At 32.7% G+C, this 12,673-nt stretch overlaps 2 long non-coding RNA genes across 2 annotated transcripts; both read right to left on the reverse strand.

Annotated features, from left to right (window-relative positions):
• Positions 1–465: 465 nt before the first annotated feature.
• On the reverse strand, positions 466–1,070 carry LOC128039793 (uncharacterized). Its single transcript, XR_008194441.1, has 2 exons — positions 814–1,070; positions 466–721 (listed from the first exon to the last, which is right to left on the reverse strand). It is a non-coding gene; the product is annotated as an uncharacterized LOC128039793 (long non-coding RNA).
• A 4,826-nt stretch (positions 1,071–5,896) lies between these two features.
• Positions 5,897–6,854, reverse strand: LOC105794227 (uncharacterized). Its single transcript, XR_001133818.2, has 3 exons — positions 6,758–6,854; positions 6,607–6,672; positions 5,897–5,987 (listed from the first exon to the last, which is right to left on the reverse strand). It is a non-coding gene; the product is annotated as an uncharacterized LOC105794227 (long non-coding RNA).
• Positions 6,855–12,673: the final 5,819 nt, after the last annotated feature.

The following is a 12,673-nucleotide window of genomic DNA, read 5'->3' on the forward strand; positions in this document are numbered from 1 at the left end:
ACTCAATTAGCCTCAGCTACTTTTCTTCTTTAATTGATTTCTAAATTTGAAATCACTTTTGACATTAGTAGTCAATATGAACGTCCAAATTGAGAGAAGCTTGAGTGTGATTTCTTAGTAATTTTTTTTTTATATTTTTAAAGATTTTTATTATTACTTACCATATTATTAATTATTAATGTTACGTGGTTAGTTACAAGAAATATATTACGGTATATCACAAAATCTAAATTTTAAGTATAAATTAAATTCGAAAAAAACAAAACAAAATAAAACTTTTAACCATAAAATCAGAGTCCAACCTCTCAAACAAATAATGTGAGGTGAAGCTTATATCTTAGGTACCATAAAAGGTGACGCTCTATTTGGAAAAAAGGAAATTAAGTTTTCAAAAGATTAAAAATTATGAGTATTAAATTAAAAAGTAATTATGGAATAAGAAATTAGAGATGCGAAAAGAAGAAGTTGAGAAATGGTTAAGTAGTATAATAAAGGCTAGTGTAGCAAAGAAAAATACAAATCATATATAATAAAGATGTTAACAACACATGATTACATCAACACATTTATTGCAAAAGCTACATGGCTCCACAAAAGGGTATTATATCTCCTCCCTTCACAGATTCAAACTCCATTAATGAAACTCATGGGTTTCTCTTGAGCTTCCAACTCCATTAAAGGAATAGCGACGGTACGCCATTTCCTTGCTTGTTTAAGTTCCCTGCAAACTCCAAAAACAAGTATGGAAATAACAATCGTCGTCCCTAAAGAAACACTTAAAAATTTGTACCAAAAAACAAGAAATTAGCTAACGTTTTAATTACTAGCTACTATGTGGTACTGCTGCTGAAGGTTTAATTTCCCATCATTTGTCCAATAAAGGGAATTAAAGAAAAAGTGGAAAAGGGCAGCTGCTGTGCGTAAATCCCATGCACGAAAGGTGTAACAAGAATTGCAGAGAAAGCAAAATCTTGGAGACAATATAGGGTTACTAGGTAGATAGATAGAAAAAGATGCATGTCTTGTGTGGTATATGGACAAAATGGTGGGTACGTGATTGGGAGACATGATGATGTTATTCAGTTGTGCAGAGGGTTGGGCCCCGAGGGAACAAGTCTTTTCTCCACACCGTATCTTGGATCAATTTCGTTGGCTTCGGAGGGCGGCGGCGGTGGCGCCAATGATGGCAAGAAAGGGTGGAAATTGTGGATTCTTTGAAGCTGAAAGCACAAAGAACGTTGCTCTGATCGAGAGAAAGAATCACAAGGAGGGTGGTTTCTTGGGGATGGTGGTAGTGGTGGCGGAGTTGAGCCCCGGGCCAGTTGGAGCAAGAGGAGGAAGAGAAGTATAAAGATGAAGAGGCGGTAACAAGACATGGGGCCTTTAGGCTTAGGCTTAGGCTTAAGGGAGAGTTTATCTTCTTCAGTTTTTGTGAGAGAAAAAAAAACACACACACACACACATAGAAAAGAAGTGATGTCAAGGAGAGAAGGAAAGATGATAGGAGGGAGTGTTTAAATGCAAGGCAAGACCCACATGAAAAGGCTATATAGAGGGGGAGGATCTCATCAAATTAGTCACGTATTTTTGTAGGTGTTTGGAGACAAACAACTGGTGTACCGCACAATTTTTGAACCCCCTCAACCCCACCCCATCCCTGGTCTTAGAGCCATTAATCCTAGACTCTTGGAGTTGGTTTTGAAATATCAACCTTCATCCCACTGTTAATTTATAAGGTGTCTTAGAAGTTGGCGTGGATTGTAACACCGGCTAACATATCCAAGTCCAAACCATTGCAAAACCCATGAGACAAAAGCAGCTTGTCGTTTTTATGATGTTAGCATGTTTTCCCCCACGTTTTTACTCTCCAACGTTTTAGCCCTGTAAAACAGTGACCATCAGACACCTTTTAAGTTGGTTAATGAATCATGTTAAGCTTCCCGGTAGTCAGAGATTTAAATGGCACTTGTTTTGGTTACTTTTCTGGCCGATATTTATTATAATTGACGTGATGACACATCTGAAACCCCAAATAAATCTTTACTGGTAGTTTTCGGAGCTGGTGCGGACAATCCGAGGTCTTGGGCCCTGCAGAGGTAACTAGTTATTCAAAGCAATAAATGGCTTTAGCTTTGCATACACGAGAAATTTAGAATTGCACATGATTTGAACTTTCATTGATACACCATTCTCAGGGTGTTTATCTTCTGCAAGTCCCCTGCTTCCATTTATTTCCCAGCTGTAGCAGAAGAACAAAGGGTACTTACACATTTGGATCCTTGATGACATTTGCCAATTATCTTGGCTAACTTGTAAAATATCTTAATATAATTACATATAGATTACTTGAATTATTGGTTAACATTCAATTGTATTCTACTAGTCAGAAGTTTTCCGCAAATTATATTCTCACTCCTTTCGCTAATCTCCTTCACTTCCCTTAATTAATACGTTGAGTGAGTGAGGCCCTATCATCCATACTGGCTCCAGCTATTTTGGCTTATTGGCTTTCATCAGACCTATCAATTCTTTTTGTCGCTTCTTCACTTCTTTGAATTTTATCACCCCAAAACTCAAATTTCAATTTACATCTCCACCTTGATCGCAATCCCCAACCTCTCAAAAGTTTTTTCTGCCATCTTTTCTTCCTTTGCTCGAACACTGATATCTTCCAATCGTCTCCACCTTACTTCCCAATTTTTGAAGAGCCTATTTTGGCGAAATATGAACAACTTTTTATGTGTTGGGTTTGGACAAGTTTGAGACGATATTAATTGAATAGTTAAGTAACATAAATTGATCATATTAATACAAAATTACCACTAAATAATGCAATTATAAGTTTATATACAAAATCCTAACTATACGAAGCTTTATATAGATTTCTAGCAACCTCCAATGGTCTTGATCCTTTAATATATTTGTGGAATCTATATGTAAGTAGTGCAAGGTATAAAGCAAACCCTCAAATATATATATATATGTATATATAATATTTTAGTATCAAAACTATAAGTTACATCCTAAGCTTGATAATATTTTAATGTCGGCCCAAAAGTGTCGGTATAGCATTGAACAAAGCCGACTCTTATTTAAGCATTGCCTTAGGCATGCATATCCCAACCCTTATACAAAGAGTTGGCCAAAGCGTATGTCGGCAAGTCTATCCCAACACGAGGAAAGTGTTGGCCCAAAAGTGTCGGCATAGTGTTGGACAAAGTCGACTCTTATTTAAGTGTTGCCTTAGGTATGCATATCCCAACCCTTATAAAAAGATTTGACCAAAGCGTACGTCGGCAAGTCTATCCCAACACTTAGAAAAGTGTCGGACCAAAAGTGTCATCTTAGGACTGTTTTTTTGCAGTGTATACGTAAGGTAAGTTTTTCTATTTGATTTTGAATACACGTATATGCGTGAATTGCTTTGGTGTCAGTACACCAAAACAGGCTTTTAGCGGCGCTTTTTTAGGCCTTTAGCGGCAGTTTTTAGCGCCGCTAAAAGTATTTGCGGCGCTTTGAGAAGCGCCAAAAAAAACGCCGCTAAAGAATGTGTCGCTAACTTTAGCGGCGCTTTTCCCACAAACGCCGCTAAAGACCAAGACCTTTAGCGGCGCTTATCCCACAAACGCTACTAAAGACCAAGAACTTTAGCAGCGTATTTCCCACAAACGCCGCTAAAGACCAAGACCTTTAGCGGCGCTTTTCCCATAAACGCCGCTAAAGACCGATACCTTTAGCGGCACTTTTCCCACAAACGTCGCCAAAAACATGAATTAAAAAATATTTTAATTAAATAATATTTATTTCTATCATAAATATTATATTATGTTTTATTTTTAAAATTTAAACTTTAAACTATATACTTTTAAGGATAAAAAAATATTAAATTAAAATTTCTATTAAAATTTTAACTTTAAAGCTAAATATAAAAATTAATGAATTTAAATTAAGAAAATTAAAACAAGTTACATTCTATATTAGAATTACATAAGAAAATTGTTTACATTCTATATTAGAATTACATTAGAATTACATAAGTTCATTTACAAGTTACATTCTATATTAGAAAATTGTTTACAAGTTACATTCTCTCATGACCAACTCTCAAAATCAACTCTTTAAGGGATCTTTTTTCCCTTTACTCGGTGTAAACGAGTTGCAACAGGTGGTTTATCCATACTTTTCTTGCCATCCCACATGTAAACATCACCAATAGCGATGCGCGATTTGACCAAGATTTACCAATAGAAATGCTTACGATTGTTTTCCCACAAAGACAATGGAATAGAACCTGTTGGCATCTAAGATGAGGATCTGAGGAAACCTAATAAAATAATGCTCCATCTTCAGTAATAGCCAGCTATGTACCATCCCGGCAGCTATTGCAACCACAAAACCCAAGTACAGTCAAGGCCTCAAGGGCATAGATGAAGGCTACTACAGCAGGCTAAGAATGAGAAATTAATTCAAGAGAGAATCACCATGTTCTCAGCAATATGCGGATTTGCTTTCTCAAGCAACAATGCATTTTCTTAATCAAGTAAATCTTGGTAAAAAAAGATATAATACATTTATTTAATCAAGGAAATCTTGTAATGAACTCAAAGCAATGAGCCTTAGAGAAAAACTTTTGAGCATGTCTTCAAATTTGAACTGCAGATTTAGTGCCTACATGCTCTGCATGAGAATAAGAGTAAAATAAAGTAAGTCATCCTAGAAAGGAAAATAAATGAAAGTTCACAATTATAATAAAATAAAGAAATAAATTTAACAAGATAAAAAAAACTAAAGCAAAATTTGAACAAAGTTACACGTGCGTTTATGTAGAGTTTTCCATATATTTTCTTTTTCTATACTTCTACATTTTGGTAACAAGCAATTTCTTTGACAATTTTTGCGTCAGGAGAACAATAATATCAATTACTATCACTAGATCTTCATGATATGCATTTTTATCTTTGTCCCAAATTCCTAACTATAACAAATGGTTGTTGTTTAGTAGTGCCTCTTCCCAATCCCAATAAAGGTCAAATTATTGAGATTTCAATTTTCTACCATTACCTTAGCTCGATTATCCCTAATTTCCTAATGTTATGTTTGGAAATATAAATTTGAGAATTTGGATTTAGATTTCATTTCCTACATTAATTGTGAGAATAAATGCATCATTATGCATAAAATAATTAAAATTATGATTATGTATTTAAAGATATAAAAACATGAATATCAAAATAAGAAAGATCCATAGGAATTTCAAATTCATCACTTATACGTGCATCCCACAATCCATAAATTTCAAAAACAGTCATGGATGTTAAACTTACAAGTTTCTTTATCACACAACTTACACCATATTGAAATTCAAATCCATTTTCAGAAACTCAGATTCCTAAGTACAACCTAAGTGAACATTTCACAGCTATCAATTATTTTATGCCTTCTATGTTATATCATGACAGACAGCTCCAGTCCATATCTCTTTTGTCAATTGTTTAGTCCCAACTTTGTTTAGCATTCAAGTACCTTTTACATATAAACTCAACATACAACAATAAAATCCATGTCTCAACATGTAAGCATTTGCAACACAAGTAACACTGAACAAAATTTTACTAACCTTTCTTGAGTGAACTCACAGAAAAAAAATTTAAAAAGATTAATAGAAACTTAGAATGGGGGAGAGAGAGGTTATGCAATAAAAAAAATTTAAAAAATTGAAAATGAAGGTTATGCAATAAAAACTCACTTTCGCAGGCTGTTTGTGATTAGCGTCTAAATTAGAAGGGAAAAATGATATTTCATTTTTCAACTTGGGCAATAATATAGATGAATTAAATTAAATGATTCCTTTCAATATTATATTAAATCTGATCAAAAAGAGAAAAAAGGATAAATAATGAGTACCTATTCTCAAGTGGAATATATGGATACCAAGTTGTGAAAGTATACCAAGTTGGGATTGCACTCCTATTGAACTTGTACTGCACCTAAAGTTTCCCCTCTATCGAAAAGGGAAAAATCAGAGGTTTGACTATAAAACCATAAAACATTATATGGAAAACAAATGAAAAAAAAACTCTAGGTTTTGCAGAAGATAAACAGATCAGTAATTTTTATAAATTTTTCCAAATCTATTTAAATATCATTTTAGTGTTTCAAATTCTTAGCTAATTAATCTTCGAAGCTAAAAACAACATGAAAAAAATGATAAAAGAAGGCAACATTTAGTAATGTTTAGTTCAGAGAAGCAAAGCACCCATACTGCAACTTCATATGCTTTATCCATTATTATGCCTTACATGATCGATTTAAGGGAATTACAGTTTTCATACAATGATGAAAATCAGGCCTTCTTCAAGAAGTAGAACAAGGCGAAACATGTCAATCTAAGGGCCTTGGAGCTAAGATTACATTCTATTCAGATACATTCTTCAAAACTATGCAAACAATAGCAGAACCTATTTTTCGAAACTAAATTATCCTTGACATTGGTACTTCCAGCAACTAAAAAAAATGCATGTGTTCTCAGTAGTTCAAGCAAATACTGCATGCATTTTGCTATATACGGAAAAAAAGACGAGTCTCAAACAGCTAACTGAATCATACCAAGTCCTGTTTGTTGGCGAACACCAAGATGATAGCATTGCTCATAAATGGATCATTGATTATGGCCTGGAAAAAATTTTATTAAGAACTAAAAAGAGACTATGTACAACCATATTAGCTAACAAGTTTGTGCTTGTTCTAAATTTACAACTTGAAATTCCTGTTTAGCTTGGCGAATCCTCTCTCGGTCCAAGGAATCAACAACGTAGATCCTGTTCTAAAATTTCACACGACCACTTTGTTCGAATAACACCTCCTCCGTGGACAAACGAAACAGAAAACCATCAAAAGATGAAAGCCTCAATCATGTAAATCAACCATATCTAAAACCAAGTTGCCTACCAATAGTGGGAACAGTTGATAAAACTGCTCCAATAATGAAACCGAAATACAAACAATATGCTGCTTAAAATCCATTAAACAAAAGTATTAGGAACTCATTAAATGAAATACAAACAATATAGCACAAAATATAATTCCTAAAAATCAAAACGCTAAAAAAGATTTTAAAAAATGAAGCCAGAATTTAAAAGAGCTGACCTCGGAAATGATTTGGCAAGCCCTAAATCGTGCAGTTTTATTAGCTGCAGTAGCCCCAACCAAAAAGAACTTCAAAAATTCCTCCAAGAACTCATTACTAGCGGAAATGTCGTTGGGATCTCGGGCCAGGACCTTGCTGAAACAAAGCGCACAACGCGTTCCACGGTGGCTGTTCGCTTTAGAATTTGAAAGAGAGGGGTCAGTGTCTTGGTGAAGGCGACAGAGAATTGATGAACGAAAGGGGATTTCGAACGGACGGCTGAGAACTCCTTCAGCTTAAATTCCAAAACATCAGCATTATTGTCTTCATAGTAATTTATGCAAGAAATTCCAAAGTTGTGAAGAATTAAAACAGAAAGGCAAGTAGATGGAAATAAATGATTGAGAAGAAGTTGAGAAAACTTTACCTTGGGTACGTTGAAGGAAAGAAGGAGGCTTCAGAGTCACATGAGAAACAGATAAAGATGGCTTTTGCGAAATGAAACATGTATGTTAGGTGTTGAAATTAAAAAAAAAAAAGAGAGGGGAAGATGATGAAGAAGACGGTGGTGGTAGAGAGAAACACTTAAAAGCGTGTTTTGAGGATACCAATTTTAGGGGGAAAAAATTAGGGTTTCAGCGGGAAATTTTAATCAAAAGTATTTCATTTTGAACAAAACGACGCCGTTTTGTTCTACTAAAAATTTTTTTATTTTGTCTGCTAAAAATTATTAGTTAAGTAATTTTATAAAACATTTATTATTACTATTTTTTTATAAATTGATTTTTTATAAACTAAAAAACTAAGTACTCTCAAAATAAATATTTTTATTTTAATAAGAAAACAAATGATAAAATGACTGTAATTAATTATTAAGTTAGAATTATCCAATGTAAGCAATCAATCTCTCACATATCAATTTCTATTAAAAATTGAGACGTTAATCATGATTTTAAATTATTCTTTTCGATCTAATCTCCATTTATTAGAGATATTTTTTCTAACTAAAAATAATTACTATTATTTTGCTTTTATTTATTTATTTACCAATAAATAGTTACCTATCCATATCAATTTGTTGCTTTTATTTATTTATTTATCAATGTTTTTTAAATCTAATATTTAAATATATAAATTAAAAACACCAATTAATCTAACCCCTATCTCCTAAACCCTAAATCATAAAACATAAACCCTAAACCCCTAAACCTTAACCCCTCTTTTACAATTATATAAGAACTTAATTGATATATAAATTAAAAAATACTAATTAATCTAAACCTTAAACCTTAACTCGACCCCGGATCTCTAAACCCTAAATCACTAACTCTTAACCTCTAACGCATAACCCTAAACCCCTAACCCTAAACCCCTAACCCTTAACCCCCAACCCCTAAACATTATTTAATATAAATTAAAACATACTAATTAATCTAAACCCTAAATCCTAACTTAACACCAAATTTATAAACCCTAAGTTAATCCCTAACTCTTAATCTCTAACCCCTACCCCCTAAATCACAACCCTTAAACTAGAATCCCTAATCCATAATCCCTAATTCCATAATCTATAAACCTTAAAATTATAACTCATAAACCGCCTTAAATATCCTAAATTAACCATATACCCTAAACTATATATATTAAACCCTAAACTGTAATGATAATTAATTAAATATTTTAAAATTAATACTATCGTATCTTTTACAATTATATATGAAATTATTTAATATATAAATTAAAAATCAATCAGTCATGTACCCAAAAAATTTTAAAATTATTTTACATAATAGTATTTTAATTTTTCCATTTTTAACAAATATTTTTCTATGTTTTTTATTTCAAATTATTTCTACGTGTCATTATTTCAAATTTATCCATTTTTAACAAATATTTAATTAAAAATATATTAAATTTTAATTAATATAAATAAACAAATTAAATAGTAAATAGACAGATAAAATGTTTTTGCGGCGCTTTTCTAAAAACACCGTTAAAGGTCTGAGCATTAGCGGCGCTTTTCCAAAAACGCCGCTAAAAGTCTGAGCATTAGCGGCGCTTTTTTAAAAACACCGCTATAGGTCTAAGCATTAGCGGCGCTTTTTCAAAAATGCCACTAAAGGTTTGAGCATTAGCGGCGCTTTTCCATAAACGCCGCTAAAGGTCTAATCATTAGCGGCGCTTTTCCAAAAACGGCCGCTAAAGGTCTGAGCATTAGGCGCTTTTCCAAAAAATGCCGCTAAAGCCTCGAAAGGTCATAAAACGATGTTGTTAGGCTTAGGTTTTTTGCGGCGCTTTTCTAAAAAATGCCACTAATGCTCATTTTTAGCGGCGTTTTCCAAAAAGCACCGCTAATGCTGATCTTTAGCGGCGATTTTTGAAAAGCACCGCTAATACTTGATTTTTAGCGGCGTTTTTTATTCAAACGCCGCTAAAAATGCCTCTAAAAGCCTGTTTTGGTGTAATGTGTTTTGTTAATGTCAAAATTATGAATACATGTGCTTGTTAATTATTTGGCCTTAAATCACTACATTATTTTTGTTTGGTTTTGACATATATGGTTTAGAAAAATCAGTCAAAGATTAAAGTTTTCGATTTTTTATTGCGCTATTTAGACCACCTTATTTTAGGTTATTTCAGAAATTGTAGTGCAATTAGAAATTTCAGTTGTGACCTTTGATTGTTATGAACATTTTAAATTTGAATATTGGTATGTTTATATATATATTTAAATAACTTAATTGAAATAATAAGTTTCCAAAGTGACTTCATTATTGAAATTATTTTGTTTTAAAATATAAAAGGTTGTGTGTATGTAACTTAATCTATGTTAATATTGATCAACCCAAAAGAAGGTTGATATTTAACAAAATTACATATGCAAGCGTGGTAATAAACATAGGACGATTATTCGGTTTTACATGTAAGCAATAAATCAACCTAAAGGAAGATTTATTGTTTGACATGTTTTATTCTCAATCTCGATTACTACAATAAGATATCACTTACAAGTTAATATTTTTGTCCAAAGAAGAAATATTAATTGAGTGGTCAATATCTTGAGAGGAGATACACTTTTATTCAAATTATTTTGGTTTAAATTTGAAATATTTTGAAACAAATAAATTGATTTTGGCTTTTAGGATTTAATGAAGGATGTCTAATATTTTAAATAGATTAGTTGAAACAAAATGTCACCAAAGTGACCTTTTTTCGTAAATTAATTTATTTAAAATATCAAGATGATTATATGTTTTTGTGATTCACGCATTTATTAATTGATAATTATAAGGTACTTTATGTGAATAAGTTACTCCAAAGATTGATTCATTATTTGACATAATTTATTGTCAATGTTTGATTGCTACAAAAAAAGTATCACTTACTGTTAAGATTACTGTCCAAATATCTGATATTAATGTTGTGTTTGGTATATTGAGATGGGATTAGCCACTATTTTGAAGTTATTGTTTACTTATGAATATTCATGTGAGCTTGTTTTTATCAATTTTGTTCTATATTCAGCTAGTTCATCTCCTGGTGCCACAATATCTGCTAATATAAATTTTATGCCCATGCTTAATAGGACTAATTTTAAGGAATGAAAAAGACACTTACTTATATTGTTTGGCTGTATGGACATAAACCTTGCACTAAGGGAAGAACTACCTACACCTCTTACTAAGGCAAGCACCCTTAATGCTAAAAGAGATTTTGAGAGTTGGGATGATTCAAACCGCATGAGTCTAATGATCATGAGCAAAGCATTCCAGAAGCCTTTAGGGGCATAGAATCTGAAGAGATTACCCAGGCTAAGGGTTTCGTTGACGAAATTGAGAAACGTCTTTCCAAAAATGATAAGGTTGAGATGACATTACTTTTGACTTCTTTGATGTTTGTGAAGTATAAGGGTCAAGGAAATGTAAGGGAGTACATTATGGAGATGTTTCATGCTGCTTCAAGACTTAAAACACTTCAGATCGAGCTTTCTGAAGAATTGCTTGTTCTTATGGTCTTGTTATTGCTTCCTGCATAGTTTAACCAATTTACAATTAGTTACAACTGTCAAAAGGAGAAATGGACTCTAAATGAGCTCATTTCTCATTGTGTCTAAGAGGAAGAGAGGTTGAACCATGATAAGTCTAAAAGTGCCCATTTCGCCAATGCCTCTAAAGACAACAACTTACATTTTGAATAAAGTACCCACTAAAGCAGCTGCAAAAACACCTTATAAGCTTTGAACATGTCAAAAGGCTAGTTTAAAGTTGATATGCCATAATTTGATAGGGAAAATTAAGCTTTTCCAATATACTTAAGAAGCTTATTCTCAAGCAAAGTAGCGTTTTGTTGTAGTTTTTCGTAATTTTTATATTTTAAGTTAATAAATGTAAATGTCTCATTTTTACTCATTTTATGACCCAATTTGACCAATAGTGCCATTGAGAAGCCTAACGTATGGTTGAGTGGTGTAAGGATGTGTTGGAAGTTAAAGAGAAGCAAAAAGAATACCAAAGGAAAAGGTATTGCGATACCTATTCCTTGGAATCACGATACATCCAACAGGCTTGAAGATTAGAGACCATCATTTAGTGGTATCCTGATATCCACCCTCAAAGAAGACCCTCAAGTTTGAAACTAACTTAGGTATTACGATATCCTCTTTTGGGTATCGCGACACCGATATCGTGAGGGGGACAAAATTAGATGAAATTGGACAAAAATGGTAGTATTTGTCCACCCGATGCACTAATCACACAAGGCCCGTGTATGGGGCAATTTTGGAAACGAAATTTCATCAACACTCAACCTAAAATAGCCAATTTTTGCTAAGGAGGAAAGAGACACATTAGTTTAGTTTTTAGCTTTATTTCTTTAGGTTTTCTCTTAGTTTTTTTGTCACTTTTCTAGGTTTTTTTTCCTCTTCTTTTTTCTTAGTTTTAGACTTTATTTTTCTACACTTACTTCTTATTCTTAGTGTTAGTGTTAGTTAGGTTAGTTATCACTGTAGCTTAGGTTTATTTGCGCTTTCAGTCCCTGTACCTTGGTTGTAAGACATTCATAGTTTTAGTTTAATGTATTTTACTCTCTTTTTTTTGCGTTAAATCAACTAAAGTTTGTTCCTTTTTATATTTATTGCTTTAGATTTTCTTGTTGAATGCCTTTAGTTTCATGTTCTTTAAGTTTTCTTGCATAAAAATCCAAACTTTTATATTTTTCTTAAGCTTTACTTTAATGGTTTCTTTGCTTTTCATTTCTATGTCCATTATCTTTATTTTTAGCATGAGTAACTAAACCTCAAAGGGGGTTGGTTGACGGAGATGTGCGTAAGTTGATTTGTTTTGGACAATGGACTAAATCGTAATAAATTAGACTAAACTGAATAGACCTAAAACCTTAGGAATTGATGACCCTAAGGGAATATCTAGACAAGTGAGACTGAGAGGTAATCTTGTTGTGCACTGATTCATTAGTCCCGGATTAACCAGTGAGATCGAGAGATAAGCCAAATTAATTTGTCTAAATTGGTAAAATTGAGATCGAGAGATA

Source organism: Gossypium raimondii, chromosome 3, assembly GCF_025698545.1.
Source record: "Gossypium raimondii isolate GPD5lz chromosome 3, ASM2569854v1, whole genome shotgun sequence".
In the NCBI taxonomy this organism is placed as follows: Eukaryota; Viridiplantae; Streptophyta; class Magnoliopsida; order Malvales; family Malvaceae; genus Gossypium; species Gossypium raimondii.